Below are 27,969 nucleotides of genomic sequence, written 5' to 3'. Positions count from 1 at the left end.
TCTCTGCTCCCCAGCCTCTCTCTGTGATGCCTGTGTGCCACATGGACGTGACATGCAGCAGAGGCCATTGTTGTCAGCCACTGTCAAGTCAGCCCCCGACTCATGGTGACCGCAGGCACAGCAGAACAAAACACTGCCCCATTTTCCCCACGAGGCACTGGAGATCAGACCACTGTGATCCATAGGGTTTTCAGTGACTGATTTTTAGAAGTAGATTTCCAGGCCTTTCTACCTAGAGCATCTTAGTCTAGAAGGTCTGCTGAAACCTGCTCAGCATCACAGCAGTGTGCTCGTCTTCACTGACAGACATGAGGTACTTTGGCCGGAAATTGAATGCAAGTCTTCTGCATGGAAGGTAAGAATTCTAACCTCGAACCACCAGTGCCCCAAAGTGGGCGCTACATTAGCCAGGGCCAGGACATGGCTAAGGCCTCGGGGCCACAGCAAGCCCAGAGACAGGAGAGCAGAGCCCAGAGTATAAGAGCTATGAGGGACTGAGCCACATGTAAACAAACCGGCACTCCTGCCATAAGCTGAGAAATCAAAGTGGACGCCATACCTTCCCTGTAGGTGGCTAACTCCCTAGGACAAACTTTGCCCTTAACTTTTATAATCCTGACAATTGCAGATACATTATGGCCTTCGCAGGCATGAGAATCATGGGAGAAGAACTTGTTTTTCCTACTGTGAATAAACTACTATAACCTTGGGAAATGTTGTTTGTTCTATTTCCTGTCAAGGGGAGCTCTGGTGGTGCAGTGGTTAAGCACTTGGCTGCTAACTGGAAGGTCAGTGGTATGAACCCACCAGCCGCTCAGAGGGAGAAATCTGTAGTGGTCTGCTTCTATAATGATTACAGCCTCAGAAATCTCATGGGGCAGTTCTCTTGTGTCCTACAGGGTCACTGAGTTGGAATAGGTTTTCTTTTTTTTTTCTTTTTGGTTTCCTATGAATACCTGCTGTGCCTTGTATTTGGACAATCAGTTTTTCTGAAGTCTAGACTCCTCTACAACTACTTTTAAAACATTATTTTTATTTAACTTAATTGTCAGTGAGTTCTCCATTCACAGCACTTTTGCTTCAAGATATCAAGGGCCCTAGAGAGTAAACAACTCCCCCAAATGCTGCTTTGACCTCTGAACCCTGTGCACACCTTAACTGCTGCACTTGCCATATTCCACAGCCATCATCTTGTTCATGTGCCTGCCTCCCCCAGTGGCCGGAAGTCCAGGTCCCTATACATTTTAGAGGCTTAGAAAGATTTGTGGTGGTGATTGGTGAGCTCTGGGTTGTCTAAACACCGTCAGACAGCATAAAAACCAACTGCCGGGTCAAAGACTGCATGCGCTGGAGACAGCCTGTGTGTCTGTGAGGTTATCTAAACCAAAAATCAAACCCACTGTCATAGAGTCAATTCCAACTCACAGCAACCCCACTGACAGAGTAGAAATGCCCCATAGGGTTTCTGGGCTATAAATCTTTACGGAAGCAGACTGCCACATCTTTCTCCTACACAGTGGCTGGTGGATTCGAACTGCTGACCTTTTGGTTAGCAGCTGAGCGCTGCACCACCAGGGCTCCTCTGTGAGGTTGTACCATTCAATTTATCTTTTACTTAATTCTATAGATATTTGATTGATGGGCTTCTCCCTGATAGTCACATGATGAGTTAGTTTTCACTTCTTTTTGACTGTGAGAGCAGCTTTATGTTGTTGCTTTGTTAGCTGCTGTTGAGTCAGTCCCCAACTCATGACAACTCCATGAACAATGGAATAAAACACTGCCCGGTCCCGTGCCATTTCCATGATCGTTGTGGATCAGACTGTTGTGATTCCGTGGTGCAATTAATTACTTTAGTGTGGACTTTCTAGCCATGGTCTTGTAACTCCCACCCACGTAACTGGGAGGGCTTATATGATAGGGTAATTCCTACCCACCTAGGGGACTGGTCAGTTTTGCCATCCTGCTGGCCTTGAAATGAGCCACCCCAGAGGCAGGAAAGAGAAAAGCCCACCACCACCAAGGAAGGAGAGACCTTCAGGGGACAACTGGCAGCAGGAGATGGAGCGGTGGGCTTCATGGCCCATGGAGAGAGAAAGCTAAGCACCTTTGTTCAGAGGCCTAGGGCCAGGGAGAGGTGTGCCTCCAAGCACCACTGGGAAGAGGCTGTATTCTGAGCATTTGAAAGAGCTGATGGAAGAACTGTATCCTGAGTGTTTCTGAGCCTGAATTATAACTGTTACTTCTCTAATAAACCCCGTAATTTTAAGTATGAACTGTGATTTTTGTGTGGTCATTGCCACGAATTATCAGACCCAGCAGAGGGTGCTGCAGGAGGGATGGTTGGTGTCAGAACTGGTAAAGATGGCAGAGAGAAAAGGTGTTCTTACCCCTGCCTCACAGGAATCAGCCTTAGTCCTTTGATTTTTTTCTTTTCCCCTTGTGAAGTTAGAGGAGTTCAGACACCATCACCTCGCCGTTTTTACAGATCCACAGGGTTTTCACTGGCTGATTTTATGAAGTAGATTGTCAGGTCTTTCTTCCTAGTCCATCTTAGTCAGGAAGCTCAGCTGAAATCTATTCAGCATCGCAGCAACACGCAGGCCTCCAACGACAGACCAGTGCTGCCTGTACATGAGGGTCTTCCACATGGAAGGTGAAAATCCTACCACTGAATCACCAATGCCCCAATTTTAGGGAATTGCAAATCCCAGCCGAGGGACTAAAGTACAAAAAGAGGGAAGAAGAAATCTTTGATGTTTTACCCACATTACCGTTTCACAATGTAGAACGGGTCCAGAGGGTATTCCTAGCTGTGACCGTTTGGAAGATCACCAGACCTTTCTTCCGAGGCACGTCTAGGTATATTCAGACCACAAACCTTCTGGTTAGTAGTCAAGCGCTTAACTGATTATGCCACCCAGCAACGTCATGAGTCAGAATCCTCTTGATAGCTACTGGTTAACTGTCTCTGTTCCTCCTGGGGACCCGTAGTGGACAGAGAACTTTCAGGGCTAAGAAACATCTGTGGCAGTGCCCAGGCAGAGGAATGCACCTAGCTATAGCTGTCTCACAAAAGAAAACAAATTAGGATGCAAGTGGCAAAAAAGTGAGGTTTCATTGCTGTTGTTCTTGTTTTGTGCCATGGAGTCTATTCCGACTCATAGCGACCCGTTTGACTAGAACCGCACCATAGGGTTTCTTGGCTGCACACTTCACAGAAGCCACGTAAGAGTAATTTTGAACACTCACAAAACTCCTCGACTTGTCAGTAAACAATCATGGAGACAATCAGCTAGATCCCAGATTCGCTCTCTTGGACGCTCTTTATGATTCTATAAATCTTCCATGTCCAGAACTCTCTTCGAAGCTCCGCTCCAATCCTTACTACCTGGCACCAACAGCTCTTGGATGGATCCCCAGAGAGTAAGGGCAAAGGTTAAGTTCCTCAGCCAAGAGCTGCACAGTTGGATTCCTGCTCCTTTTCAGGTCTTGGGCTCCAGTCTTCCCCAGCACGCACCGCTCCCCGTCCTCTTAGGTTCACCGCATCTTCCCAAAGGGGGATCTCCTGGGACGTTCTTCCTAACCGAGGTGCCCAGCCCACCTTCCAGTGGAATACGTCCTGCCTCTTCTGTGTGATCCTGTGACAGGACCTGGACGCCAGGGCAATTGGGGAAGGCAGGCACATAAACACTGACCTCCCACTTATAAGATGAGAATTTTACCAGTGAACCACCACTGCCAGCATGTCCCCTGCGCTACTTTCCAAAACGCCCTGTTCCGTGTTTTGGTTGCCTTTTGTCCGGCCTCATCTCTGTCCTCCTAGGCCATCCCCACGCCTGCGCACTGGGGCCCACCAGAGGCCCCGCAGCACCCGTCAGTTGTGCCCTGGCGCGTATATAAGCGACGAACGGATCACTTCCATCTATATACACGCGGCCAGGAACACCATAAAATGTAAATCCAGTTCTTTCTTTTGCTAGTTTGCTTTCCCCGCCCAAGCACCCCGCCCCGTGACGTCAAGCGCAAAAACGCCGACGCTCCGGGTTGCGTCAACGCGCCGCGCCCCACCCTGGGTATGGGTGAAGGCTGGTCGTGGGGGAGGTAGGTCGGGCCGCGGTGTGGTACCCTGGCGCGCTGCTCCCGGGGGTCTTCCAGGTCGCCGTGGCCGTGTGGCTGGAGAGGCCGCAGGCGGCAAACAAGCGGCAGTGCGGCGCCCGCCTGGAGGCCCACTGGAGCGCCGCCCTGCCCCGTGCCGAGGCCCGCGGCCTCTGGCCAAGGGCAGGCCCGGGGCCGGAGGACCGGGGCACGAGACCTGGTCAGGGGTCCCACAAATGCAGCCTGAGTCCCAGACGGCGAGCAGGACCTGCGCAGAGCACGGCAGGGCGCGGACTCGGGAGGCCGAGGGCCGGCGCTGGCAAGACGAGGAGCCGAGGGACCCCGGGCAGCCGAGCAGGGCTGGGGTCGGCGGAGGACGCCTTCCCCGCCTCGGAGCTGTATTTTTTCTGGGAAGATTTCTCTTGAAGCCTCGCCAGCAGCAATGGGGTTGTTGGCTTTCTTCGCCCGCACCGAGACAGCACCGCAGGAAGACGCTGCGCGCAACTTCTACGTGATTCTCAGAACCATCATTCCGACAACGAACCGTCAGCTCCCGCTCACTGCTCCGGGGAGAGAAATGGTCGTGCTGGGTAAGCGTGTTTTTGCTAGTGGTAGGATACAATAAGATAAACAAGCATTCGTTGAGTCTCGGGTCACTGAAAAGCCAGTAGTATCTTGCTGTGTTCTCCCTCTTTTTTTTTTTTCCCCCAGAGCGTAGTAGTGTGTGTCTTTAATACAGAGGACGCAGTGATTGACTGGGGGTGGTGTCTGGAAGGCTTCAGGGAGAAGGTGAAAAGTGTGCTGGGTATTGATTGAAAAGCAGGAATTTAGCAGTGCTGGTTCAGTGGTAGAATTCTCACCTTCCACAGCAGCAAATGCACCTCATGCACAGCCACCACCTATCTGTCAGGGGAAGGTTGAACAGACAAAGATTAGGAAGAAAGACCTCACAGCCTGCTTCTGAAAATCAAGCAGCGAAACCTTATGTATGAGAACAGTCTGATCTGCAGCCACTCACGTGAATAGCACAGGACCTGGCAGTGTTTCATTCTGTTGTGCAGGAGGTCTCCGTGAAGTTCAGCTGACTTGACTTCAGCTAACAACGGATAGATTAAGGAGATGTTAAATAATTTCTAAGAGTAGAAACAAAGTTAAAACAATGCTACCTGTACCCATACCCCATTGCCTTAAAGTCTTTTCAAGTTGATTCTGAATCATAGCAACGCTGTAGAATAGAGTAAGTCTGTCTCACAAGCCTTGAAAGGCTGTAATCTTTACAGAAGTGGACTGCCACATCTTTATCCTGAAGAGTGGCTTGGGGATTCAAACCACCAACCTTTCAGTTAGCAGCCAAATACTTTAACCAGAGTCCTTAAACAACACTAGAGATTTATTAGTCTATCATACAGTTTTCCAATTGGGCAACAGACATCATGAGACTGAGCGTTCCATGGCCTTAACGAAATCGACATGTTTTTGGGGGAGACAATTCAATCTGTGACAGTGACTGTAACAGCAGGCTCAAGCACAGTAGTGATCCTGAGGATGGCGCAGGACTGGGCAGTGTTCCGTTCTCTTGTACATAGGGTCAGTACGAGTGGGAACTGACTCGAGAGCACCTAACAACAGAAAGAAAGGGAAAAAGGAGCAATTTATGTCAAGACATAGGTGTGAACAGCAGAGCGTTTGAAAGAATGGCACACACAGATCTTGGTACTAGTGAAGCACAGGCTGCAGAGGAAAGGAGTAGCTGGTGGCTACAGAACTGACGGGTATCTGGCCACTAAGGGGGTGCACTTGCCTCTGAAGCTCCTACATCTTGAGCCAGCACTCATGGCGCAGCCACTGTGAGGCCTGGGGTCAGCACTTCACATACCTTATTGAATGGTCAGTAAATCAAAGATCTAAGAGAAATTATCCGTTTTTGTTAGTGCTTTAACCACTGCACCATCAAGGCTCCTCATTATGAAATAGGTTGTAAAACTAGCGTGACTTTTAGATATAAAAAAGGAAACTTAAAAAGAAACACTTAGCGCTTGCAGGCTATACGCCCTCTCAGCCCTGGAGCGCTCTGAGGGCTGTACAGCAAAAGCACACTGAACTCTGGAACATTACTTCCTACTGCGGTTGTCATGGGAAGGCGAGTGTAGAGTGCCTGCAAGTCATGAGGGCTCCACAGCATAAATCCCCAAGAGGAGGGCCTAGAAGGATGTTCACCTGTCTGAACTGGCGTCTGGTGTTGGCAGTTTGCTATGTCCCATTCCAGTCTGGAGATCATGGCCAGACTGTGGAGCAGGTTGTCCTTGTCGCAGGCTGTGACACAGGTTGTCCTCATCTCAGGCTGCGACGGAGGTTTTCCTGGTCTCAGGCTTTGGCACAGGTTGTCCTGGTTTCAGGCTGTGACAGAGGTTGTCCTGGTCTAAGGCTATGATGGAGGTTTTCCTGATCTCAGGCTGTGACGGAGGTCGTCCTGGTCTCAGGCTGTGACGGACGTTTTCGTGATCTCAGGCTGTGACGGAGGTCATCCTGGTCTAAGGCAGTGATGGAGGTTTTCATGATCTCAGGCTATGACAGAGGTCGTCCTGGTCTCAGGCTGTGGCACAGGTTGTTCTGGTTACAGGCCATGATGGAGGTCTTGCTGGTCTCAGGCTGTGATACAGATTCTCGTGGTCTAAGGCTCTGACACAGGTTGTCCTGGTCTCGGGCTGTGACACAAGTTGTTCTGGTCTCAGGCTGTGACGGAGATCGTCCTGGTCTCAGGGTGTGGCACAGGTTGTCCTGGCTACAGGCCGTGATAGAGGTCGTCCTGGTCTCAGGCTGTAACACAGGTTGTCTGGTCTCGGGCTGTGACACAGGTTTTTCTGGTCTCAGCTGTGACAGAGGTCGTCCTGGTCTCAGGCTGTGATACAAGTTGTTCTGGTCTCAGGCTATAATGGAGGTTGTCCTGGTCTCAGGCTGTGATGGAGGTTGTCCCAGTCTGAGGCTGTGCACAGGTTCTCCTGGTCTAAGGCTGTGACACAGATTGTCCTGTCTTCAGGCTGTAACAGAGGTTATCCTGGTCTCAGGCTGGGACGGAGGTTGTCCCAGTGTCTCAGGCTGTGACAGAGGGTGTCCTGGTCTCAGGCTGTGACACAGGTCATCTTGGTCTCAGGCTGTGATGGAGGTTGTCCTGGTGTCTAAGGCCATGATGGAGGCTGTCCCAGTGTCACAGGCTGTGACGGAGATTGTCCCGGTGTCTCAGGCTGTGACGGAGGCTATCTCGGTGTCTCAGGCTCTGATGGAGGTTGTCCTGGTCTCAGGCTGTGACACAGGTTTTTTTGGTCTCAGGTTGTGACACAGGTTGTCGTGGTCTCAGGCTGTGACGGAGGTTGTCCTGGTCAGGCTGTAACACAGGTTATCCTGGTCTCAGGGTGTGATTATGGAGGTTGTCCTCGTCTCAGGCCATAACACAGGTTGTCCTGGTCTCAGGGTGTGATTATGGAAGTCATCTTCGTCTCAGGCCATAACACAGGTTGTCCTGGTCTTAGGCCGGGATGGCGGTTTTCTTGGTCTCTTAGGCTGTGATGGAGGTTGTCCTGGTCTCAGGCCATGACGGAGGTTGTCCTGGTCTCAGGCTGTGACCGAGGTCATTTTGGTCTCAGACCGCAGCTTTCAAGCTGAGAGGCTCAATGTCAATGGCACTTGCCTTGGTTTGGCCAGCAGATGGCATGTGCCTCACGGGTCCTGCCCTGCCTTACCCTAACCAGGACCTGTTGTCCATGCCTACCTTGTGCCTGGCACGCTCTAGTCACCAAGATACAGCAGCAACAACGTACCAGAGCATCTCTGTCCTTCTGGGCATGGATGAAAATAGTGCACCTGGGAGAGCCACTGGTGAGATGGAAGGCAGAGTGACATATTTATCACCACTTTTAATCCCCTTCTGGTGAGACACTGAACTGAGCAGTTTTAGTTTATCATCCTGTCTCTTTTTCCCAGATGTCCTTCATGGATCCGTCACTTTCTTACCTTTGAAAGAAGACACTGAGGGGAATTTATAAGTTAAGATCAGCAACATATATCAAATTCAGCTCATTCGTGGCCAACAGGATTGGTGAGAACTAAATGACTAATTCATCTTTCAGTGTTTTGTGCTTTCAGTGGATTGTTCTTTAGGTAGCTTGAAGATTCTAGGTCATTTAAGAGGTAAATGTATAAGTTAAAAATAATTAAAAGCAACTCTGCTTATTCATATTTCTCTTACTTCTAAAGGTTCGTATTTGTTTTAATTTTTTGTCCAGAAAGATGGCATTCTGATGGAATTGTCTATCCTAAACCTACCTGGCTTGGAAAAGAGTTCCTGGTCAGGTTGGCCAAGTGGTCTCTGGAGAGCACGAAGAACAAGTTTACAAACACCCTGTCCCTTGTTTCTGTTGTAAAGTACAAGCAAGCTGTACCAGGAACATAAAGAGAAGTGTAAAGAGATGTAAAGTGTATAGAATTGTAATTCTGGGGGAATACCCTTGAGTATGATCACTCAAGGAAAGGTAAATTTGCTTTTCCTGTAAACCTTCTAGTTTCACACAGATGCAGACAGTAAGTCTAAATACACCCTCATGGTTGCCTGTGGCAGGCTGTACATACCTATGGCTGAAACGACAGTACTGTTGCAGATGTGATAAGAAAAGGGTCTTGTCTTCTTCTGCACATCACCAATTTTGATAACAAGACCTTACATTTGCACAGCTAGAGCTCACCGTGTTTCAAAGCACTGGGACAGTTCTGCTTCTGTGCATTAGTTGAGGTGCAGGCTTTGTCACTGTCCCGATTGGGAGACAGAGATGGTTGGCCAACTAGTATTTGCGGCGGTGGCTCTGGCATGCTGGTGGGGCCAGACCATTGCCTCCAGACCCTAAACAGTTGGCATTCATCTGTGGTCTGCACTTACTTGTGCTGTAGCCTCATATAGGGAACAGGACAGTTGTAGTTGGATGCTTGTTCCTGCTAACGATTTGCCGCATCTAGAAACTTGTATATCTGTCCTTCGTTGCACAGCCCTGCTCCAGGCTGTGTTGTCCTGGACACGCAGGTGGTATGGGCATTTCATGCTGCTTTTTTGTACATCTCTAATCGGGAGAGACTGGTCCTGAATCTTTGCCTTTGGAACAGGCTTATATGTAAACTCAGACCAAAACAAATCTGTTGCCACTTAGTTGATTCTGATTCATAGTGATCCCATAGAACAGAGTAGAACTGCCCCACAGGGTTTCCAAGGACTGGCTGGTGCATTGGAAGTGCCAACCTTTTGGTTAGCAGCTGAGCGTATATATATTTCTTCTTTTTCCCCCCGGAGGCATAAAATCATACATTTGTTATCTGGCCAGAGTGTGATTAAGCTAGAACTAATTTATAAAGATAACTGGAAAATTCCAAAGTGTTAGAAAATTAACCTTTCATTTCTAAGTATACTATAAAATCTTCTGCTGTCAAGTTTGATTCTGGCTCATAGTAACCCTATGGGACAGAGTAGAACTGCCCCATAGGGTTGCCAAGGAATGCCTGGTGGATTCAAATGGCCTAACTTTTGGTTAGCAGCTGAGCTCTTAACCATTGAGCCACCAGGGCTCCAGATACGCCATACACTGAAAAAAAAATTACAGTGGAAATTAGAAAATGTATATATATATATTTTTTAATAATATTTCCTTATGCTTTTGGTGAAAGTTTACACAGCAAATTAAGCTTCCATTTAACAGTTTCCACACAAATTGTTCAGTGATATTGGTTACGCATTTCACAGTGTATGAACATCCTCATTATTTCCATTCTGCTTATTCTGTTTCCAGTAATCTAGTTTCCATGCCCCCTTACCTTCTCATCTTTGCCTTAGAGTAGTTGTTGACTGTTTGGTCTCACTCTGATGGCTTGTGAAGGAGCAGCTGTAGTACTGCAGCAGTAGTGTTGTCCCCATCTGACTTCAGGGAGAATGAGAATCAGCTTCAGCCCAAAGCTGATCCCTGTGAGGTGGAGGTCAGTTACCCTGCCACTCTCCAACCTTTTCACCAATTCTGATGCCAGCCAGCCGTCCCACAGTGCTGTACTTCTCTGTTGGCTTCAATAATTTGTTGCAGTGGCCACACAGAACTCACAGACAATATTCACAGTTATGGGGTTTATTAGGGAAGCCACATGGGATCAGGATCAGCTTGGAAGTAACAGGAGTAACTCAGGATACAGGCTTTCAATCAGGACAACTTCATCCCAGCTGCTGCTGCTGGACCCCCGCTTGGGCCTGACCTTGGCCCTTGCTTGGGCAGGTACTACAGCTTTTTATCTCCACCAGCTATTGCCCGAAGGCACCCTACTTCCCCAGCAAGGCTTCCTCACCAAAGGCCCTCAGTTCTCTCGCTCTGTGGGTGGGCAAGCCCACCGTAGCTGCCCCATTCTGTGGACCAGGAAGCCCACCACACTGTCTCATAGAAGTCTCCTGGTTCTGCTGCTGCCACTCCAGTGTTACAGCTTTCTGTCGCCTTGGTCTAGGAGGTTTTCAGTGCAGGGACCCCAGGTCCAAAGGATGTGCTGCACTCTAGGCCCTTCTTGGTGGTAGTGAAGTCCCTCCCTAATCTCTTTGGGATGGGTGCTTATATAGGCAAGTGGATCCATCTTGTTGGGTGGCTTTTATTTTATTTTATTTGCATAATCATTCAAAAGCAGCTGCAGCAGTGTATCTACAGAGAACTGCCAGAAATTCAAGCTAGTTTCAGAAGAGGACGTGGAACTAGGGATATCATTGCTGATGTCAGATGAATCTTGGCTGAAAGCAGAGAATACCAGAAGGATGTTTTTCTGTGTTTTATTGATTATGCAAAGGCATTTGACTGTGTAGATGATAACAAATCATGGGTAACATTGGGACGAATGGGAATTCTGGAACAGTTAATGGTGCTCAGGAGGACCCAAGAGGCAGTTGTTCAAACAACAAAAGGGGATACCGTGTGGTTTAAAGTCAGGAAAGGTGTGCATCAGGGTTGTACCCTTTCACTATCCCTATTCAATCTGAGGAAACCCTGGCGGCATAGTGGTTAAGAGCTGCGGCTGCTAATGAAAAGGTTGACAGTTCAAATATGCCAGACACTCCTTGGAAACTCTGTGGGTCAGTTCTACCCTGTCTTCTGGGGTTTCTGTGAGTCGGAATTGACTTGACAGCAATGGGTTTTTTTGGTTTTATTCCATCAATGCTGAGCAGGATCATCCAAGAAGCTGGACTATATGAAGAAGAACGGGTCATCAGGATTGGAGGAAGACTTACTAACAACTTGTGTTATGCAGGTGACACAACGTTGCTTACTGGAAGTGAAGAGAGCTTGAAGCATTTACTTATGAAGATCAAAGACCACAGCCTTCAGTATAGATTACACCTCAACATAGAGAAAACAAAAATCCTCACAACTGGACCAATAAGCAACATTATGATAAATGGAGAAAAGATTGACGTTGTCAAAGATTAAACAACATCCTTGGAAGCAGCAGTCAGGAAATCAAAAGACTCGTTGCATTGGGCAAATCTCCTGCAGAAGACGTCTTTAAAGTGCTGAAAAGCAAAAATGTCACCTTGGAGACTGAGGTGCACCTGGTCCAGGCCATAGTGTTTTCAGTCACCTCACATACATGCAAAAGCTGAACAGTGAATCAGGAAGACCGAAGAAATTGTGGTGTTGGTGCAGAATATTGAATATACTGTGGACTGCCAAAAAAAGTCTATCTTGGAAGAAGTCCAACCAGAATGCTCGTTAGAAGCAAGGATGGTGAGACTATGTCTTACATACTTTGGACATGTCAGGAGGGACCAGTCCCCGGAGAAGGATATCATGCTTGGCAGAGTACAGGGTCAGCGGAAAAGAGGAAGACACTCAACCAGGTGGATTGACATAGTGGCTGCAACAATGGGCTCAAGCATGACAGTGATCATGAGGATGGCGCAGGACCAAGCATTGTTTGGCTCTGTTGTACTCAGTGACATCTGACAACAATGTTTGCATAGTAACTGATCAATCCTCTTGTAAGTGGCTCCATTTATTCATATAATAGGGGACATTTTCTGCTGAAGGGGAATGGCTTCATCCCTGGGCAAAGGTAACAAGCTTCTCCAAAGGACTATGGCAACTGTAACATTTCCTCAGGGTCCAGGGGACAGTCTCTCATGCAGTTTCTTTTTCTCCCTGTTTCACAGAACCAAGAAACTCATTTCACTACAGTACTACTCACAAGTGATAGTATTTTCTGAGACAGTCTCTTATTTAGCTAAAAGTTGACCTTGGGATAGTTTTGGTTCAAGGTTGAAAGTATCTCAGAACGATAGTCCCAGGGAGTCCTCTTGTCTCACCTGGTCTAGTAAGTCTGGACTTTTTAAGGATTTGAGGTTGTGTTCCACATTTTTCTCCTGTTTATCAGGATTCATCTATTGTGGCCCTGATCAGAATGATTAGTAGTGATAGCTGGTCTCCAGCTAGTTGTTCTTATCTCAGGTAGATGAGGCCGTGGCTTATGTACACAATAAATCCTGTAGACTGGTTTCTTCTCTGACTCTTTGGTTTCCTTCTCTCTCTTTTGCTCCAGACAAGTAGAGACCAATAGTTTTATCTTCCATGGCCCCTCACAAACTTTCAAGACCCCAGACACCACTCGCCAAACTAGAATGTAGAACATAAACTTTGTGAACTATGTTATGCCAATTAACTGAGATGTCCCCTAAGCCTTCAAACCCAGAAAACCAATCCTGCAAGGTGTTTGATTATGTCCAAGAATTATCCATAACTGTACCCGCTACATGCTTATCATGGATTGAGTTATGTCCGCCCAAAAATGCATGTATCAGTTTAGCTGGGTTGTGATTCTCAGTGTTGTGTGATTTTTTCCTGTATGTTGTAAATCCTGCCTGTATGATGTTAATGAGGGAAGATGGGTGACAGTTGTATTAGTGAGGCAGGACTCAGTCTACAAGACGGGATTGTATTTTGAGACAATCTCTTGAGATATAAAAGGCAGAGTTGTGGACCTCATACCACCAAGAAAACAGTGCTGGGAGCAGTGGGTGAGGGTTACTTCTGGCAGAAGTGACCCGAGAAGACCAGCCGTGGCTCAGTTGGAAAGCAGGAGGGCAGTCCCTAAGAATCTGAACTTTGGACCCGAGGTCCCTGTGTGGAGAAACTCCAAGCCTACGGGAAGATTGATGAGAAGGCTGAGAGGGAAAACCTTCTCCTGGAGCTGGCACTCTGAATTTGGACTTTTAGCCTACTTTACTGTGAGGAGCTAAATTTCTCTTTGTTAAAGCTATCTACTTGTGGTATTTCTATTATAGCAGCGCTAGATGACTAAGTGCTTTATTGTATATTTGAATATATGTGCAAGCACACACATGTGTTTATATAAATGCACCCATACATACACATACCTTACGTACCTGTATCCATGAATGCTTACACACGTACATATGTAACCACACGTACACTTCTTGGTGGTTGTTGCAAAAAGGTATATGTGAAAGCATTTACCAAAAGCATCCTTTCTTGTATGTTTCTTAGTGACGTCATTTACTTTGGTCAAGCTATGCCCACCTCACCCACATTCTGTATACATCTTTACTTTATTATGTGTGTGGTTCATCTAGTTGGACTTACCCTTTCAGGGGTTGCACTCCATATCGTGAGATGGTGAGGAAATGAAGCCACAGTTCACATGCGTGCTTTAAATCATGAGTGTGGCCAGAAGTGACAGATCCTGAAAAGTTTGTGTATGAAGATGTGGCCATCGCTGTGTCCCTCTTGGTAAGGCTTCCTATGATCCGCATTTGTATGGCATGGCGAAGGTTGCTGTCGACAGATGCTGCAGCAGTACAGGTCGGCCATTGAGGTCACAATTGACGGTCAGTTGGTGGCTGTCATGGGGTTGTTGCACATGATGGTGTTGGTGTGCATAGCGCCGTAGCGTGAGAGTAGAAGGAACTTGAGTGTGAATGAAGCACAAAGTGCTGGCTGGCCTTGTCCATCAGGCCTGGGCCCTGACTTAATAGCCTGGATTTTCTTATCTATAGAATGCTTAACCCAACCCATTGCCATCGAGCTGATTCCGAGTAAAACTGCCCCATAGAGTTTCCAGGGAGCGACTGGCAGATTTGAATTGCCAACGCTTTGGTTAGCAGCTGTAGCACTTAACCACTCCGCCACCAGGGTTTCCAATAAAATGCTTAGGCTAAATAATCTGCAGTTTCCTTTCAACTGCAGTTCTCTTAAGACTTTTTAGAAATAGCGTTTTTTGTTTCTGATCATCAAAGTGTACAGAATTTGAGGAATACAGGCAAAACCCCTGAGATGAGCCTTTTAATGTGGACTCTGAGTGGAAGAAGAGAGTTTAGGTGCCCCACGCAGGCCTGAGCGCAGTTGGCACTGCCCCGCACTGGGTGGAGAGCCAGTCTGACCTGCTTGTCTGTGTGTGGTCTGTGACAAGGCCCAGGCCATAAAAGGACCTGGCCGTCTGGTCGTGGACATGGGATTTGTAATCTCAGCGGGATCTGTGTCTGAACTTTTCTCTGCTAGAGTGCATTTACAAACTGGCCTTTCCTTCCTTTTTAAGTTTGCTTTTTTTCCTGTTTACTTAGATCCTGTGGGAAGAAGAGCGACCTGAGCGTGTAGTGACCAGTCGTTCGTGGACATGGGCTGTGGGAACGGCCCACTGGTGCACATACTCTGCTGTGCCGGGGTAATGCACCACTCAGGCCCCTTCTCCAGGGTATCTGCAAGTCAAGCCCAGGGTCCACTGATGATTGTTCTTGCCGGTATAGTCTTGGTTCTGAGCCTAGCTGGCTATCAGAATAGTGACAAGTTAAAAGCTCCTGTTTGTTTGTAAAATGAGAGAAAAACCGGTGACTTCTTTAGACTTGAGAGCAGTCCCCAGGATGTTCCTGTGTGAGTCTGTAAAATGACAGGCTTGCAGCAGCAGCAGCATCTGTACTTTTGCTGTAGGTTTTTTTTCCTCTTGAAAACGTACCACTTAAGGGCACTGCTGGAGGATGAAGGGTCAGGCAGGACCTGCCCTCGAGAAGCTTCTGTTCTGGCATGGCAGGCTGGTCACACACACACAGCGACATGGGCAGGATGGCATAGGGCTTTGCACCCCTTGACCAGCTGTGTGTGCAGTGAGGGCTGAAGGCAGCGAGGTGCTTAGGACAGGACCCGGCCTGTGGAGTGCAGTGTGTGTCCTCACGCTCCTCCTGGTATAGCTGGTATAGTGGGCACTGTTTCCCCACTGCGAGCAGAGGACACAGGCCAGCCTGGGATTCACAGCCCAGCCTGCCTGACCTCAGAGCTGCTTGTCTCCCTGCTGAGCCTCCACCTACTGGGACAGGTGTTTGCACACAGCTGCGGGAGCTTGATGCGGAGCTGTTGACACCCCTGGAGGTGTTTTATAAAAAAAGGAGCTTGTGGCTGTAATCCTTGTACACAGGCTGTCCGTGGGTGTTGGCACATTAGGTGATTTGGAAGCTGGTGTGGGGCGGGGTGGCAGGAGTTGTCCTGTACCACCTCCTCCTAGACATGCGCACAAGTCAGGTGGCCCTGTGTGAGCTAAAGGCACACGATTAGAAGCTGTGGGTGAGGGTCACTGCCAGCAGAAGTGACCTGAGAGGACCAGCTGTGGCACGGCTGGAAATCAGGAGAACAGTGCCCAGAAATCTGAACTGGACTGAGGGCTGAGAGCTGGGCTCATGTTCCCCAGGAGTCCTGGTCCTGGTCCTGGTCTTGGTCCTGGTCTCAGGAAGTGTTTCTAGATTAAAGGGCGCTGTGGTCAGACGTAGGACTACCTTGGCTTCGTGCCCCTGCGAGGACCTGTAGCCACTGTGAGCGGAGCACAGGGGCCTGTCGGTGCCGTGTGCGGTGGGCAGCTACTGCAGATGGCTGAGAACTTGTGCTTGTACCATCAGTGAATGCTTTGGGGCCTCATGCTGAATACTGGGGTGGTCCATGCAGGGCTTCATAGCTCTTGGCTAATGTATGATGATTGAGCTTGATCTTTCACCTCTAAAATTATTTCAGCATCCATGCAGAGGGATTGATGCCTGAAGAAGAAAAATACAGGCCATGTTTGGACCAGAGATGCAGCTGGAGGTACGAGCTCTGTTGATTCATGTGGTCTTAGTGCAGACTGCACCGTCGTGTAGGTGGTTCTGGTGAGAGGCCCCATGTGTTGTTAGCCAGTTAGACCTGTGGCTGTGCTAATCTATGTGCGTGTGACCACTCTTCTGATGAGAGGCCCTGTGTGTAGCCAGCCTGTCAGACGTGTGGCCACGCTGACCAGTGTGAGTATGATCACTGTGGGATTCACAGAGGTAGAAGTAAATGGAATGAAGTTTCATACTTTTCAACCCTTTCTGGCTAAATTGGAGTAGGGGTGCTCTTTGCTCAGCAGCAGAGCTTTCTGCCCGAGTATGCATCCTCCTCCAGGCCAGTGGCCCTCCAGCTGCCTGGGGGGAGGAGCCAGGACACTTGTTCTGTTTGGCACCATCTCTAGTAGTGCCTGGAGCATGGCTGTCTGCTCAGGTCTCAGTTAGCAGTGAGGCCTCCCTGCAGGCCTTGGCTGAGCAGGGTCCATGGGTTAGCAGTGGGGCGCCCCTGCAGGGCCTGACCAGATGGGGGCATGTGGGTCAGCAGTGAGGCCTCCCGGTAGGTCCCTTCCTCAGTCTCACCTTATGTGTTTGTATTTTTTTCTGCTTGATTAAAGATGGCCCTTTCACTGGAGTTTGAGTCATCCCACCGAGTTACTGCACCTGAAGGGCGTAGTGGGCTGGCTGGCCTGCAGTGCAGATGCTCTGTGGACCCTGTGCTTGCAGCTGGAACCCATCCTGCCAACACCCAAGTGGCCAGGGAGGAGAGAGAAGGGCTGCTTTGGCACCTGGGGTATGAACTGGCCATGGAAGGGAGCTCAGATCCCTACAAGGTGGGTGATCTCCACCTCACTGGACTGGTTGGCAGGATTAGCTAGAGGGAACTGTGGTGGTGCGCACAGGATGGATTAAAGGAGTTTTTATACATGTTGCTTAATGCTTTTCAAAAGGGCTTTATTTCAGATACGCATGTCAGCCCACCATGTCCGTGGGTTCTATATCTGCAGATATGAGCCAGCCTTGGATCGAAAATATCTGGGGACAAAAAAAAAAGTGATGTGCAGCGTCCCCTGCTGTAGCCCCCACCCTCTCACAGATTATTGTCTCTCTTCAGCTCTCGTGTGAGTGTCTGTTGTTCACCATAAGTGTGATGGGTACTCTGTCCTCAGGCCTACAGTGACTGCGTGTGTACTGAACATGTGCAGACTATTTGCTTCTTGTCATTATTCACTGGACAGTGTGGTGTAACAGCTGTTCACATTGCATTTACATTGTGTTAGGTATTATTAGAAACCTAGAGATGGTTTAAGGTGTATGGGAGGATGTGTGTAGGTTATATGCAAACACTACACCATTTTATATAAGGGACTTTAGCACCCGCGGATACTGAGGGATGACTGTCCTTTCATTCCAGAAAGAATTTTGAATAATGTAAGAGATCTGTCTTATAAAACAGGAGAAATAATGAAGCAGTTCATTTATTTATCAAATATTTGAGGCCTGCCCGCCTGCCAGACCCTCTTGTAGGTGCAGGGGATGCAGCAGGGACTAAAGATCCTTCCTGCGTGAATGCAGGGGGATGGGGTACAGAGACCCAACAGATGAATGGTGACCATGTGGTGTGTAGCTGGGGAGAATGCCCTGGGGAGATGCACAGCAGGCAGTGCACAGGGCCAGGGTGCCGAGGGCAGACGGAAGTCCTGGGCTTGGGTGGAGTTCGATGAAGGAGGAGGCAGCAGGCAGTGAACTGAAGTTGGGGGCAGGTGAGGCAGCAGGTCCAAACCCCCGGGCAGCTGTGGAGACAACAGCAGACTAGCTGTGAGCTGTCTAGTTGCCCTCCTTATGGAGACACAGCCACCATGAGGTTAGACAGTTCCACTCCAGCTCCCCTTCCTGATGAGCTCAGAGAGGATGTCTCAGTAAAGGATGGTGTCATACCTCCCAGTGGCATTCCATGTTTCTGGGGAGCATGGCTCTATGGAGGCCTGGCCCTTCTGGAAGGACATGGCCACACGTGAAAGTGTTCTTGTTGACAAGTGCACTGCACTGTCCACCCTCCCAGGGAGTGGTTCTCTCCCAGCACGGCGGGTGGTTCCAGGAGCAGATCAAAAGGGGTCTTAGTGCTTTCACCCCTTCAGAAGCCCCTTTGAGGACAGGCAGGAGGATGCTCAGAAAAAGCACCTGTTTGTAACAGCAGCCTTGAAGTGATGATGAAGGGTCTTAATATTGTTTGTAAGGCTATACGTGAAATAGAGTATTGCAGTTTGCTGCATTCAAAATACCAATTAAAACTCCTTATAAAAAGCAGGTGGGGTTTTGTTGTCTCGGGTGCCCTTGACAGGGTAACTGTTGCTGTGATTATGGTAGCTGTTAAATGTAACTTATGTTTATGTTCATTAATTAAAAAAAAAAAAAAACCCATTGCTGTCAAGTCGATCCCAACTCATAGCAACCCTATAGGACAGAGTAGAACTGTCGCATAGGGTTTCCAAGGAGCAGCTGGTGAACTCAAACTGCTGATGTTTTGGTTAGCAGCCAAGCCCTTAGCCACTGTGCCATGTTTGTGTTCAGACAGGCCATTTAAAGAGACAAATAGGCCAGTTTAGATCTAGTATGGGTGGTAATAAAGAATAAACAGTGCCAGAGACTTGTCTTTCCTGTTTGTAGATTACACATAAACCAGCTTGGCCTTACTGTTTCCTTTGTCATTTACATGTAAATAGAAGCACACATGCGGATTAAGAACCAGAGGACTGTAGAGTTGTAGAAGGGTGGTAGAGGCCTATGGAAGGTGTCAGGGATTGGGTGCAGATACCCGTCGCCTGGGCTCTGTTATTCTAAACTGGCCGTCACTACCCTTGGCCTCAGCACTGTGTTGGAGCTTGGCTGCTTTCCACTCGCCCACTTGGGCCACTTCTTCCCCCCGTTTTGCCACAGCTAGAGAGTTTGTGTGCTCCATCTCTCCCACAGCTCCTTTTTACGTTTAGACCAGAGGGGATTAGCCCTCAGAAAGGTCTGCCTAGTTGCCTTCGACCCTGGGTGGCATAAATAGTTCGGCGATCGACTGCTGACCAGAAGGTTGCTGGTTCAAACCCACCCAGAGGCATCTCAGAAAACAGGCCTGGCAGTCTGCTTCTGAGAGGTCAAAGACTTCAAAACCCTTTGGAGCAGTTCTCCTGCTCACATGTGGAGTCTCCCAGAGGCAGAATTGACTCCTGATGGCAACTAACAACAAGACCTTCTCCAGAAATGACTATGAAATCCCCAGTATGACATGCCTTCCGAGGGAGACCCTGGGCTGGCGACCTTCACTCTCCCTCTGACTCTTATTGGCCTCGAGGCAGCAGGCGGCCTCCCACACTCTCTGGAGGAATCCCACAGGGCATTGAGTCAGATCCTGGCACATAAGCCGGCTGTGTGTGGTGTGAGTCCAGCATGTGACCTCAGGGCCTTTGCCCATCCTCTCTGCCTTGCTGCCTCTGCAGCCTCAGGTTTATCTACTTGACACTTAGTCTCCTTTTTCTGGTGGTCTCACCTGAGGATAAGAGCGTATTTCCTGACGTGCACTGGTTAATCGGTAACTATTCTGATGAACTCAGGCCGTGTATAGCTGTCATCAAAGCCAGGCGAGGGGGAGTTGGCATGGTGGGGGCCAGGACATTCTGTTGTTATCCAGACAGCACTGCGGGGGATAGAACCTTTAAGCCAGGTGTGGCCCCTGAGCACCTGGAGTGTGGCCACTCCAAGTTGTTGGAACGGTACTGTGTGAATTTATTTGGTTGAATTAAATGTATTGTTAATCTGTATCCTACTTATTCTTATTTTTTTAAGTATGGCTACTTGACATTTAAAATTACATAGATGGCTCATGTTGTATGTCTTCTGGACAGTGGTGATCAGTGCTGGACAGTGCCAATCAGTGCTGTAATTGCTTCTGCTGTGGTTATAGGCAATATTGGAAGATACATCTTTTGGGGGAAGTTTTTTCTGATAAAAGGTGGGTCTGACTTCAAAGTAAAACCCTGTCAATACAGCAGACCCTTCAAAGCAGTGTTGTTCTCTTTATCATAAGAGCACGCACTCCTGTTGCATCAAGGAGCATGCTGCACTGCTGCAGGTCTCATTTGTCCAAGAGTTGTGTGGCTGTTTCAGTGCTCAGGGAATAATACAGGCCAGGCACCAGGTCTTAAAGTGGCCTTGGGTGTGCCTGCCTCTGAGACCTCTTAGGTGTAGCTGGAATCTCACCACTTCAGAAAGTCTTAGATTACGGCTAACAAGCCTGTCCATGACAGAAAGTTATTCTTTATAAATGTAATCAGATTTGTAGCTTATCAAAGATAGGTAAGACACGTAACACAATGCATTGTTTTTAGAAATTAAGCTGGGGAAGGCTGCAGCTCATTTTTTTTATATAAAAGACAGCATTAGCCAGGAGCACATCTTTTCTGTTTTGCCCTGATGTATCATTGCCAAGTGGATTTCTGGTGTTTGACTTAAAAGACACTATTCAAGGTTTTTGATTTCTCTGGTTGTTGATTTTTCTTGAAGGGCATCCTACCATTGTCATTTCTTTGTATTTTCCTGCTGCTGCTTTGACTCAGTTAGGAAATACCCTGGGCAGCACAGCCAGAAGACACAGCACCGAGAGTACCTGGATCTCATTAAGGAAGTTGGGCTGACTGCGGCTTTCACACAGAGGAAGACTGCCGCTGTCCTCAGGCTCTGTCAGGGTTTCTGTGGAAGGTTTGTGTTTCTCAGGTTAGCCCCTGAGTGCGGGCTGAGTCACAGGGTCCCGTTTAAGATTGACATGCTTTTACAGAAGCACTGGTCACTGTTGGCTTGTGTGGCCGGTTCCCTCCTCTGGAGACTCCTGGCAGTTCCTCTCTGGGCCTGTACTGGCTCTGTGGGGCCCTTGCAGAGTCCGTTTCCTCTGCAGATGCCCTGATGGCCCTCGGAGCCTCTCTCCAGGGCAGGTGGCAGCTTGACAGCAGTGATTTCTAACCTGAGCGTTGTCTGCAGTTGAACTGTTTATGTAAAATTCCCACTCCTTGTTTGGATTCTTGAGTAATTGGCTGAAGTTGAGGTTTGCTCTGTTTCAGAAGCTCAGAGTGATTTCAGATTTTTTCACAATGGTCTCACTAATTCAGCCGAAGTGTCACTTGGTGATGGCTGAAATTGGCCGTCACACCATCTGTGAAACAGTGTTCTCATGGTGCTTGTTGGGGCAGGTTGACCCAGTGGGAGCCAGCCCCTCCACTGGGAGGGACTGCCCCTTTGAGACGACCTGTGTGGAGTATTTATGTTGATTTACATCAATTTTCTGATACCATTCTTTTACAGGACTCAGTGTGCCCTTTTCAGATCGCACTCATAGAGCTGGGTTGCTTGATGTGGAAGGATCAGGGCAGATTAGAGCTCAGCTCTTGGCTCTCCACCCCCTGGCCATGCTCCCCTGGGCTGGCCACACAGCTTTCCAAGTCATCGTCTGTAGATGGGGGAGAACAGCGCCCACCTCAGGGTGTGTTGAGGGTGACACAAGTGATGTCTGTAAGCCTGGCCGAGCATTGGCATGCCGTAGATGCTAGCTGATGACAGTGACTGTGGCCCTGTGGTCCAGACTCAGAGGACTCCCCTCAGCTGGTGTCATGTGCAGTACTGGTGGTGACACTGTCGCTGCTCGGATTGGGTTTGGAGGTTTTCCTAGGACTGGTCCTCAGAGCCTTGAAGCCATTGTCTGACGTATCCTCTGTTTTGGTGAGCCATAGTCTTCTGCGGTGGGATTTCAGGAACTGGTCATGTTGGGTCATTGGGTTGGTAAGGATCCTGCGGTTTTGGTGTGTGCATTTGCCATCCATGCACCAGTGCCTGAAAGCATGGGCCAGTGTTTTATCTCCCTGAGCCCCGGTTTCCTCATGTCTGTGGCTGGGGTGAGTGAAGCAGTGGGTGTGAGTGAGTCATAGCTTATAAAGCCATGCACAGGGCAGCTGGCTAGCGCAGGCCAGGCAATGCTTCTTCCCTGGACAGAGCTGAGTCACATGCCCAACATGACACACCAGAGATAGCAGAGCTAGACGGTCAGTGAGGTTAGGCCCTGATGCAACAATACCGGCTTCTTTTTGTGACTGATAAACTGGCTTCAAAGCTAGTACCAAAGAGAACGTGGGGAATTATCATGTCATCAGCGTTAGCGTACACCTCCCTCCAACACGTTCCTGGGTGCTCTTAGGACACTCTGTGATTGAAAGATGCCGGACCCTTCTTTAGGGTTAGTGTCATGTCTGCTCCTGGGGCACATGTGAGACCGAATGAGGGGTGGATCAGTGACGTGCCCCAGACTCCTGTCCCCAAGATGGCAACTTGCAATTCATACCTGCTTGTCAGATCTCCGAAAGTCCACAGGGTGAGATTTTTCATGAACTCTCAGTGTTCGTTTTTTATTTTTATTGTTTTTAAAAAATATTTTTAAGTAGTTAGTATTGGTGCTCTTTTTTGAAAAATGGGTTTTTGTGATAGAGATTGAAAATGTTTTTGTAATTTGTCCTCAAGTGCAGGAGAACTCTGTGGGAATGTTGAAATGCAGTGAGCCTGCTGAGTTGATGACTTGCTTATTTCCAACACAGGTTTGCCTCATCGGGAAGTTCTGGACACACGTGCCCACTGCGGAGGTTTCCCTCAATGAGCGGAGGTCTCAGTACATTCATCGTCAGCGGTGGCCTTGAGGTCCACTGCCTAAGGAACCTTCCCGTCCTCCACCCAGGGGACAAGACTGAACAGACCGCCGGGACTGCTCCAAAGCCCAGGGTGATGGGGCTGAGCCCAGGCCTGCAGTGTGAGGGGGTGGGGCTCCGGCAGAGGGGCCCTGGCTGTTGGGGTTCTAGCCCCCAGAGACAGCAGAGCGCGTGAGGAGCTGTGCTGCTCTCCCTCACGACTTTATCTACTGCGTGGTTCTGCAGGTGGCCCATCTGCTGTTGGGCAGGAAGCAGTCAAGCACAGGAGGGGATTCTTGGGATACCAGCGTGAAACCCTGGAACCCAGGAGGTAAAGCGTCCCACACCTGGTGGGGGCACACACCGTCCAGCTACCACGCCCTTCCTCCTTTGCAGCTGCGGGCGACCACGTGGGGCCACCTGTCCTAAACCTGTTCTCAGGTGATATTGGATGGGCTGCTTACCAGCTCGTGCTCTAAAAGCTTCACAGCAGACTTTGGGTGCCTCAAGAGGGAGGCTGAGTCCCAGCGTAATCACATGGGACCCTTAACCAACCTTTCTGACGCACAAGGGTCAGGCTCTGCAGCACCCCGTTTTCAGCCTGTGCTGTGATCTGAAGAGAGACTGGATAGAAAAGGGCCAGGTAAATGCACCATCCCCTTGAGTGTATGTGTATGGGTTAGAGGGGTAGTGATTTGATAATTCTTCAATTCTCTTTGAAGTTTCAAAAATGGGAGAATCAGACAAGACGAAGGGAGATTGTTCTCGTGCAGGGCATGCAGACCTCCGTGGCCCTTAAGGGAGACTGACCAGAGCACAGCTTTCCATGATGACTTTATGTCCAGCAAGGAGCTTGCCTCTCTTGACTTTGCTGCCAGCCAGGACAGATGGTGGCGGGCAGCTAGGGGGCTCTGTGGAGCCAGCTCGTTTGGGGATTGAGCCAGAACTGAGCCTGAATTACAGGGTACCTGACGAGGTCAGGTCCTCCTCCCTGCCCCATCTGCTTGCTGACCCCACAACTGGCTCCACGAGCTGGCCCAGGGCTGACGCAGGTCCAGGAGGAAGCAGCCATGTATCTCTCCTCCTCTTCTTCATCTGAACCATGAGATGTCAGGTCTTTCTCCTCATTCTGTTTGACTCCAGTGCACATGTGATGTGGCAGGGCCATTGAGCATGTCCTCCACCAGCCACTCTCAGGTTGGTGGTCTTCCTTGTCGGGCTGGCATCCCTTCCACAGATGTTGCTAGGAGACCCAGGCCGTGGTCCCTTCTCCTGGGGAGGAAGCCTCAGGTCCAGCCTCTCAAGCTGTTAGGCTGTGCCCTGCACCTGTGAGGGGACCAGGAGCCCAGCAAGCGGCACTGTGCAGCAGCCTCGGCTGGCCAAGCTCACGGAGTGGTCAGGAGCGGCAGGAAGGCTTTCGGGGGGGTATTTAAAGCATTTCTTCAGACCTCCTGCCTCCTCTCAGCACGTTGGAGGCAGGTGAGAGACGGCAGGTGGACTGACAGCGGCGGCTGAAAGAGAGATGCCTGCCCCAAGGGTGGTGCTGGTTTCCAGGCTCCAGATTGACCCTCCAGGCAGGTCTGAGGGTACTTGGCTCACCCGCACATTGGTGGCAAGGGCAGAGGAGACACTGAGGCAGGGCCAGCTATGGGCAGTTCTTGGCAGATAAGCACAAGGCAACCACCAGTTGCAGCAGGGTCAACCTTGCCAGAGAAGTGTCAGTAGAACTGTGCTCCACAGGGTTTTCAGTGGCTGGTGTTTTGGGAGCAGATTGCCAGACCTTTTTTTTGAGGCACCTCTGAGTATACTCAAATGGCATTATCCATTTATGCCACCCAGGGACTCCAGAACATGAGGCAGCTGATTTCAGCCTCACATGAAGTTTGGTGGTTTGGCAATAAAGTGCCTTCTGTGCTCACAAGGCTCCTGGAAGGTCAGAGTTGAGTGTGAATTTCCTGGGGCCTGAGAACAGTCAGCTCTAAACGGGAACATCTGTGGTAGCATCTTACACCGTGGATGCCGTGCCTGGAGCCAGTGTGCTCCGGAGCCTGGCCAGCTGGGCGGCAAAGCAGACATGAGGTAGCCCTGGTTTTGTGTCCGGTTCTGCCCTCTGTCCTGAGTGCAAGAGCTTGGGAGAAAGGAGGGCAGGTGATGCTGCCTATGCTGTCCAGTCATTTAGTGTACAGTTTCCAAGGCCATGGGGTCATCACCGTTCCTTCACCTGTCAGGCCGCGCCCTCATGTCACACAGGCCTTGTGGCTGTGGGGTAGTCCCTATATCCTTGCTTGTCCAGCCTGTGCCCTCAGATGTGACACAGGCCCCATGGCCATGGATTTGTCACTGTCTCCTCGCCCGTCAGGGCAAGCATTTGCAGCTGGTGAGGTCCTGCCCTTAGGGCTCCATTGTTGTGGGTCAAGGGAGCATGGCCCTTTCTACTCATATGCATTAAGGTTTGCATTTTGGAACCAGAACTGATTGCAGGGTGTGGCTTTTTTTGCACATTTAGCACGTTTGTGATGGTGTCTTTGTTTTCTGTGGAAACCGTGTTTCACCAGGGAGCCTTTGCTTGCTAGAAGTCACCAGTGAGCTGGACCAGGAGACACTACAGAGACTGAAGAGGGAGTTCAGGGGCCTGCAGGCGCTCCTTCAGAACTGCCACCAGGTGTCGGCAGGTGAGGGCTGTCCCCAGGCGTGGCAACGCTCGCCATTCCTACCTCACCAAGTTTCCTTACACCTTAGCACTGGCATCACTGTCGTTCCCTTTTTTTTTTTTTAATATCTCACTTTACAATTGTGAGATATGCAGGGGAGCTGTGAACGTAGTATAGAGAGCCCCATGTGTTCCCAACCCCACATCAGAGGTATGCCCTCTGAGCCCCTCCATTACTCCTCTGTGCAGCACTCAGCTAGCTCAGCTGTTGGCTGTGCTCACTGGTACATTCCTGTCATGTGCTTCTCACACAAGCATGGAGGCAGAGCAGGATTCGCTGAGAGTCAGGCTGGGGTCTGCCCTCCAAGAGCTCTCCTGGGCACTGGCTATTGCTCGTCTGGGTGTCTGGCAGCCTGTACTCAGCCGTTGAGAGCCACAGACCAGGTGCTGGGCTCAGGACAGGTGCACCCTGGGGGTCTGAGGCCTGGGCCCTGCCTGGCCCCTCCCCCATGTGCTGGATAGGGGTGTTCATGCAAAAGCTACACTTTAGGGGTGAGAGTCTCAGCCCATCCCCCAAGAGCCCAGGCCCTCCTATGCTTGGAGGGCCTTCTCAGCTGCTTTATTCTCTGACTTTGCCCACAAAGCAAGGCAGGCGGCCTCTGCCCCCACCTCCCTCCTTCCTCTTTCCACCTTCTGCCCTCTCCCCTGCTGCCTGCACCCTCCTCTCTCCACCCTACCCGTATGCCCTACCCCTTTTCCCCTTCTCCCCGTCTCCGGGAGCAGGGTCTAGGGTAGAGGGCAGCTTAGGCCAGGGCTCACACTGGTGCCTGCATGTGTGGCGAGCCCCACATCTCAAGTGTCACATGTGCACACGTGTGAGCGTGGCCTGGCGGACTTCTGTGCACCCACTGTTGAGGGGCTTGTATCAGCCACCCCTTTCCTTATTCCTCATGGGGGCTTGGAGCAGACCCAGCTGGTATTCCTGTGGGCACCAGCATGTGTCGTTTACAGTGGGTGTCTTCCTGTGCCACCTTACTGCTGTGAGCACCGTTTCTATAGGCATCATGACATGCCAGGAGACAAGCTGAGGGGTTGGGGTAGGAGGCCCTTAGAAAATGCATGGGAGCTGGGACTTGAGGAAAGGCAGGAGTCAGCGAGGTGACAAGGGCAGGAAAAGCTGGTTGAGGCATATGGAACAGCATGAGCAAAGGGCCTGCACGTGGAGGAGCAGGATGATGGTGGGGCAGGGGCCTGGTGGGAAGGACTGCATCGTGTGATGCTGTGGCTTTAGTGGGGGTGTGGTGACAGGAAGGAGGCCCCCTGGGGCCCTGATCCCCTGTGGTGGTGCCTATGAGTGTAGGCCGACTTCCCAGTATGGGTGTAGGCCAGCTCCCCGCTGTGGCTGTAGGCTGGCTCGCCACTGCTCTGTTGGCTACCTGGGCTCCACCTTGCTGGGCTGTCCTGAGGATCAGACATAGGCCTGCATGCCAGTCCCCAGAGCAGTGCCTAGCCCTGTGGTTGGTACTGAAGGAGTGGCACACAAGGACACAGCGTGTGTGCTCCCCTGCGTGTGCACCCGAGACACCATGTGCGTGCCCCCCTGTATGTGAGCATAGTGTGTGTTCATGGTCGGCATGCTGCCTGTGGAGCCATGGTCATTCTTGAACAGCTAAACTTGAATCTCATCTAACTCAGTTCCACCTGGGTACGTACATAGTCAGGTGGGCCATCAGCCTGGCATAAGCTCACCTGGAGGAGTCTGCTAGGAGGGCCATAGCACAGGTGGGAAGCACAGGGGCAGGCAGGGCTTTCAGAGCTATAGCGCCCAGCCAGCCTCTTGTTTCACAGCTTTAGTCGATCAGTGGTCTTCCTGTGGTGTAGGACCCCTTGTTCTGTTTCTCAACACAGTTTCAGTTTCACGCATAGTCACTGTTTTTCACCATAGATATGCATGTAGTGTTTACTTCTCTGTGCATATTCACATGGGGGCATGTTTATTTTTGGAAGCTCTTCTGAGGGGGCCAGGGACTGAGCTCCAGAGAATGAATGGCTTTTTTCTCTCCCAGTTCTGCAAAAACACACCCTGAAGCCCTGAGCTGGGAGTGTTTTTGTTTTTTTTTTTAAGATAATAATGGCTAGTCTATAAAAGAAAAATAACACTAAGCCCATTGCAGTTGAGTGGATTCTGTCTCATAGTGATCCTATAGAACAGAGTGGAACTGCCTCATAAGATTTACAAAGCTGTAATCTTTAGGAAGCAGGCTGCTGCATCTTTCTCCCATGGAATGGCTGGTGAATTAGAGCCCCTGACCCTTCAGTTAGCAGCTGAGCTCTCAACCACGGCACCACAAGGGCTTCTTCTAAAAGAGGGATGAGGCAGT

At 49.9% G+C, this 27,969-nt stretch overlaps 1 pseudogene; it reads left to right on the top strand.

Moving 5' to 3' along the window:
* The first annotated feature begins 308 nt into the window (after positions 1-308).
* Positions 309-23,417, top strand: LOC135229034 (probable tRNA (uracil-O(2)-)-methyltransferase; annotated as a pseudogene).
* Positions 23,418-27,969: the final 4,552 nt, after the last annotated feature.

The sequence above is a fragment of the Loxodonta africana genome, chromosome Y, assembly GCF_030014295.1.
Source record: "Loxodonta africana isolate mLoxAfr1 chromosome Y, mLoxAfr1.hap2, whole genome shotgun sequence".
NCBI lineage: Eukaryota > Metazoa > Chordata > Mammalia > Proboscidea > Elephantidae > Loxodonta > Loxodonta africana.
This window is presented reverse-complemented; position numbering and strand designations above follow the sequence as displayed.